Source organism: Spermophilus citellus (genome assembly GCF_964194105.1).
Source record: "Spermophilus citellus genome assembly, chromosome: 1".
Lineage (NCBI taxonomy): Eukaryota > Metazoa > Chordata > Mammalia > Rodentia > Sciuridae > Spermophilus > Spermophilus citellus.
The window spans coordinates 57,190,587-57,197,776 of record NC_138182.1 but is presented as its reverse complement, the minus strand read 5'-3'; positions in this window follow the sequence as shown (position 1 = coordinate 57,197,776).

Genomic DNA, 7,190 nt, shown 5'->3' with positions numbered 1-7,190 from the left:
TATGATTTCTTAATAGCTAATACTTTTGAAATTCAATTTCACCAGTCACATTTTAAAAATCTAGGTGTAATATACTATATTTGTACAAATGTTGGACAACTATTGTAAAAATGATCTATGTATTAGGCTATAAAAATCCAGAGTAAGTAATACATATTTTAAACTCTCATTCAGACTACTTATACTTCACATTTACTTCAATAACTGAGAGAATAAGTAGGCACAATAGGGATTACAGGTTGCATATGAATCTTTAACATTCTGAGCATATCAGACCATATGAGTGAATGAGGACTTTAGTTGATACACTTTGAGAAGACATAACTTTCTCAGAATCATGTTGCAAGTTATTTTTATTACTCCCAAAGCATTTTTATAATGTCATTCCTTGCCCTTTAACAGATTCATAATTTTATTTCTTCCATGTGAAAGGACTGTGAATTGATATGTAAAATAAGTTGGAGATAATTAGTGGAGCTAAACTTTGGGGAAGCTGTTTAAGTGACCCAGGATTTGAAGGGTATTATGGTAATCATAATTTTTGAAGCTTAAACTTCTTTGTTTTCTCTAAGAAGTATAAAATATATAGTGAAATAGTATCACACCGAGTCTAAAACATTTTAATAAGTCAAACATAATCATCATTTATAAGAAGCAATATGCTGCAGATTGTCAAAGGTCAATGCTGTCAAATATCTCAAGAAAAATATTTCTCTCTGAAGAGAATTCAGGATAGCTGGTTATTTCATCCGTTATTGATGCATTCCATCAAAAGTGGTTGTAAAATTATGTTCTCACTGCTTTATTTTATGAAAACTATGACATGTTTCCAAATGTCAAAACCAACAAACATACAAATAAATACACCCTCAAAATGAATTATGTAAGTCGAAAACTTTAACCATATGATCATCTGTTTTGAAATAAGATATTATTTATTATAATTGTTGTTGTTATTATTTACTTTACAAAATAGTTCTTATTTATTCCATTTTTTTAGAAAAGGCATTTCATATATATATCAGGTATTCTCTAGCATTCGGAAATTAAGAAAAAAAACACTTAAGAATCTTTGCCTTCATGTACATTGCTCACAGAAAAATTTGGCAGAAAAACACTCAAAACAAATACACAAACAAACATATATACAGGAGGTAGATAAAGTTCTGAATTAGGTTAATTTTATTTTAATGAAATGGCCCAGGAAGGCCTTGCTTTTGAAAATATTCATTTAAGTAAGCACTTGAAGGAGAGATAGGAGTGAACTTGTGATAATAGTGCTAGGCAGACAGAATAGCAAATGCTAAGGTCCTGAGCTTCAAATATACTTGGTTTGTGTCTAATGGATTATTTTGTGATTTTTCTCATGATATAAATATAAATTAAATTTTGATTAGAGATTTATTAAAAGAAAAAAAAGTTAAAGTTAAAAAGTAAACAAGAGATTAGAATAGCTTTTATAAGACTGAACTTTTTTATAATAATCTGCTATCAATCACAAAATTAACTGTAAATATGTCAATAAAATAGTCTATGCCTCCATTTAAATCAATCTCACAAATAGCTGCAAAATTAAAATTGTGATAGAATCTGCAAAATTAAAATTGTGATAGAAAACAAAGTTTATAGTTCTACATTTTTAACTTTTTGATTGTATTTGCATATTATATTGTAAAAAAAAAAATGCCCCAAATGAATTGCATGTACTTATTGGTGTGTGTGTGTGTGGGGGGGGATCCAGGGCAGGGCTTGTGGATTCTTTAGTATTTGTTTAAAATAAAAAGGGTAAATGTGCATTTTAACAGAAGTAGTCTCAGTGTACTCATTACATCAAATACAAAGGAATTATGTTCACCTTATAATGTTTACAACTTGACTTTTATTCTTTTGAATTACAGGTTTACAATAATATGTTAATTAATGATATCAGATGGCACCAGAGTTTTCTATTGATCTGTGGACAGCATAATGTAATTCTTTGACTAATTGTATAACATTAACTTGTCTTACTTCCCAGTAGCTTTTCTCCTATACCCAGTTTCCACCTTGAAACATTTAAAATGTGATCATAGATCAGTATGCATTACTGGGAAAATAGACATGTACATTCATTATTTTCCATTTTTTATTTATTAGAGTGCTTTTGTAGTATATATATATATATATATATATATATATATATATATATATATTTTTTTTTTTTTTTAAACTTCCATGAAACAATTTTCAAAGCTCTATTCAATTTTTGACAAAGTTCATTGCATTTTGTGGCATATTCTTTCACAATTTGCTCCATTGTCACATTACACTCACTCTAGCCTTCTCCAAATCCTAGTGATACTATTATCACTGCAAAGATAATTATGCCTACACATGTGTAAGAATTTCTCTTAGATGTTTTCCTAGGAGAAAGTGTATGAATAGTCCTGTAAATCTACACTCTAACCTACATTTTTTGTGATAGTTATTTTTTAAATCATAATTTTTAAACTACAAAATGACAAACAATAAGTGCAAACTTAGCTATGGAGCATATGTATTATCTCCTTTGTTGTTATACTTCTTTTAAAAGTTTTTATTTATATTTGTTACACTTAGTAAATATCATGCTATGCTTCATTATGTCATTTAAAATTGTGAGTCTGATTTTTTTTTCTTTCTTAACCATCCCTCCCTCTTTCTCATTTCCCCCTTTTATACTAAGGAAACTATGCATGTGCTAAGAATAATCAAATTCCTTGTACGACTTTTCTCCCTAAATGAACTTTATTCTTTTGAAATTCCTCTTTTTTATATTAGTTAAATAACTACATTTCATGGTTTTGAAATAACTACATGTATTATTTATAAAATGACTGTTTTACACATGTATATGTGTATATATGTGTGGATACACATTCATTGAATGAATAAAATATAAAATAAAAACATATATACAAAATAATGTATAAAATATATAGGTATTCATTTTCTTTACCCATATATAATATAAATATATTTTGCTTTTTTCCAGATCTAATTATCTGTGATGGACTCTCAAGTAGTTTCCATTCCCAAGCAGTTCTTAGAACTCTGTTCATGGTTGTTTTATATTCTGTATTTCTCATGTCCTAGAGTTCAAGTAGAAAGCTCAGCTGGGTGAGTACACAGACCTTGTTCATAGGATTTGTCTCAATTTTATTCATTTATTTATTTATTTATTTTGAGAGAGAGAGAGAGAGAGAGAGAGAATTTAATGGAAAGTCCATTGTCATTCCTGAGCTAGGCTTTCCTCTGCATGGTCATTTCTAATGTATCCAGGAGGAGTCATGTGAACTATTTCCCTCAGTACACGGTATTTCATGAAGCTTTTACTGAAAATGAGAAAAACAGCCCTGGGCATTCATTTCTTTGGGTTCACTCATCTCTATTCCAAAATTGTTTCTATATTTTTCTTTGCCATCAGAAGAAAAGCTGATGATTCTGGGTCATAATATTAATGTAAATATTAGAGAAAAATAAATGTGTCCCAATCCTCCACTTCTTCTCTGTTTTTATTTTCATTTATTTTCTGTTTTGCCCATTACATATTTTAAATCTCACATCCTTCAAGATTCTATCTACTTTTTATAGCTATAACCATCTTTTGTTATCATGAATCACACCATATGCTATATTTTCTTGACCCCTTCAATGATGTCTCACAACTTTTAAAATAAAATTCATATACAAGACTGTAAATCACCCTTCTCCTGGATATATAACCTAATTTTATTTTGCTCTTGTTTTGAAAAACACATTAGGTATATAAATCTTTCCTTCAATAGATACAGCAATTTAAAAAAAATGTATGTCTGTTTGTTTGTTTGGGAATGAAATTTATACTTATCTCTGAGAGGTCTTGCAAAAAGTGATATCAGAAAGTTATGACAAGGTCTAGGACCTACATATTGACAACCTAATCCCAGTCACCAATAAAAAAGAACAAGCCAATAGGACAGATGTTTGATTCTAGGACTATGGCCATGAAAATAAAATTTTGGTGATGCTAGAAAAAAATAGAATTGGTTAAAAAATATATATGGGATATTAAAATAACACAGAAGTCACTAGGGAGGAGTGCCCAGTAGCCAAACTGGAGTTATGTTAAACAATGACGTGAACACTGCTGAGAGTGAAATATAATGCATAAAATAAATAAATATTCATAGCTCTATAATGATATAAATAAATAAACAAGAAATTTTATTGATGGTGAAGAAAGTGTAACTGAATACCATGATTTGCCCTTGGTGAGTACAAAGCTAATAAGAACAAATGGTACATAACAGAAGTGAAGAAAATTTTATTGCTGTTCAAGTAAAGAATCAGCTGAGCATATCTCCCATAGCTGTATCTTTGAACAAAGAAAGGGGATTTTATGGGGAAAGTTATTCACAATTATATGGGAAAAATTTATCAACACATAGAGAGGTGCACACACTCGCTATGCTCCAAGCACGATTCTTCATTTACTCCATGTTCAAAAATGGGAGAGGGGAACAAACCTTGGACAAGTCAGTATTATAATGAGGAAAATTTACTGTATGTCACCTAAAGGTGCATCAGGGTGACTCAGGGGTTTAACTGGCTCCTGGTGGGTTTCTTGGGAGGGCTTTATCGGAAATTAAAACAAAGAAGAAAAATGCAAAATCTTTGAAAAATATAACAGTAACTTAATGAGTCAACAGCTCCCCTTACCACCACTTGAACAGAAAAATTACTTACTTAACAGTTAGCAAAAGAAAGTTCTTTCTTACAACAAAATTCCAAATAGTGAATAAAGAAGGAATGAGAGACAACATATTCTTACTTGGAAAATACCAAAGTAATAAAGGTTTTAAGTAAGAGTATTTGTCACAAGTGATCTATGCCATTAACATACATGGGACATGTTTGTATCTTTGCACAGTTTCTAAAGAGTTTATTGTTATTCAATAAATTCTGATTCACAGGCTACATCATTTTTTTTATCAGCATTAATTCAGTTAATACTCAAAGTTCATCTGGTAGCCAAGAGAAGAAAAATCAAGTTTTTAAAAATGTCATCCAATCTTGTTTTCTAATATTTATAACTATCAAGTCACACCTCATACTTTATAAAATGACATACACATTAAAAAATGGCTAAGATGGGGTTAACAGCAGTTTTAAGTGTTTCATGGGGTTTCAAAGGCCAAAGTGGAAACCAAGGCAGAGATCACATAGGAATGAAAGAGTCACTACAGTTGGTCAGATACAATTAGGAATTAGTCCAAAGAACTTGTTTAGGACATAGTGTAGTCATGGTGAACAATTTATTCTAAGCCAGCAAAATGGCAGGCAAATTCTAAGTGGCCATATCAACCAGGGTGATCAAGGTGATTGAAGACCTGGAGATGGAGTTGGGAGTTTGTAACCTGTTGACTTTGTGACATGTCTACCTGATAGTCTCAGGAAAAATTAGTGGGTGCTGCCTTGCCATCATGTGCCCCTCCTTTTTATGTGTTTCTGATAAGGAAGTTACACTTGGTAAGACTGATAAACTCATGAGCCTGGCTTCTCTAATGTGGCTTTGATACTCTCATGCTTCCCTGTGGTTCTGAGTTAATTCAGTAAGTTCACATGTGGTAAATTTTATTAGCATGGCTAATTTATCAGTTGTGCCTTATGATGGTTCTGTGCAGCTTGGGATAATTCATTCTGATAAATTCGAAATGTCCAAAATCCAATATTTATCTATTTTCCTGGACAAGTTACCAAGTCATTTTGTTTTATCACTTGCATTCAGACCAAATCAGGACAAAGTGCTGCTTTATAAAATGGAGTAACTCGTGGCTAGACACTGCTTTTTCATACAGCACAGATTAATACAGAACAGGGCACACAATACTCTCCATATGAATGAAGAATATTAAATATGGTGGGTGAAAGTTTGATTATAAATAGAATATTTTCACAGTCACAAAATATCTTCCTACAAGGCAGTAATTAATTATAAATGAAAAATTGGAAATTTATAGTGGAAAAATTTGATAGGCACCATTTCAATATGTTAGAGTCTGTAAACAAGTCAAGATGGCGCCTGGCATTTTGCAGAGGGAGTGGTTTGTGAAGTAACGCCAGTGAGCCATTAAGTGTGGAGATTCCTTATTGGTTGACGGCTGTATCTAGTTTATGTTAATTAAGATAAGCTCGTGGAATGTATATATACCCCTCCTGTCCTACAATAAACAGCTCCCACTCCAGCTGTATCAATCTACACAAGTTGCTCGTCACCCCTGGTTATTTTGCTGCAGCCGGACTGCTGCATCAATAAAACTCTCAATTTACTATTACCAGTAAGGAGACAACCAATATTATGTAATTGCTGATACATTACCCTGAGTGGAGCAAAGCAGCAACTCTTGAACATTTCTGACAAATTGTTCAAGCTATCTCGATTCTGAGGCAACATCACATATCCATAGCAAGAGATATTCTACACAATAATGGGCCATTGTTTTTCTAAGTTGTCAAAGCTGTGAAAATAAAACTGAAGTGTAATGGAGCTCCTTAACATTGAGAATTTTCAAAGAATCCTGAATTGTTTTTTTTTTCTTCATTCCAGCCATTATCCTTCTAACCTGTTCTTTAAATTATTTTCTCCATCTCAGTTTCATTCAGGCATTGTTTCTTCTATTCTAAGAGTGGAAGCTGAAACATCCCACCAAAGCCCTGGCCTCTGGTACCAGGAGGATGCAACAAAACCCAGAAAACTAAAATTGCAGCATATCTCTTGGCAGGCTCCACCAGCAGGCTCATGGCTTGGCTGAATTTATATGTGTATATTTCTTGCCTTTGTTCTCCATAAATTCTTCTTATAAATTGCAACACTTCTGTCAGTTGGAAGAAGACAGATTAACTGCAATCCTGGTTTGGCTAAGCTGCAATTAGTTAAATGTATTTTTCCTTTTTATATCATTTTTCTCCTCTATCATTTTCTGATATGGGCAGGTGACCAAGCACCTCAGATTTAGACCTCTAGCCTGGGCCCTGATAACAGAAGGACTATCACAATTTGATGGAGAGACTAAAAAGGCTCGAAACTTAACTGTATTGTACAATCTTGAACCACATATTATTCCATTAAAAAGGAAACTATAGGGGTAATTCATAGAATTTAAGACCTTATTTCAATGTTAATTTTCTAG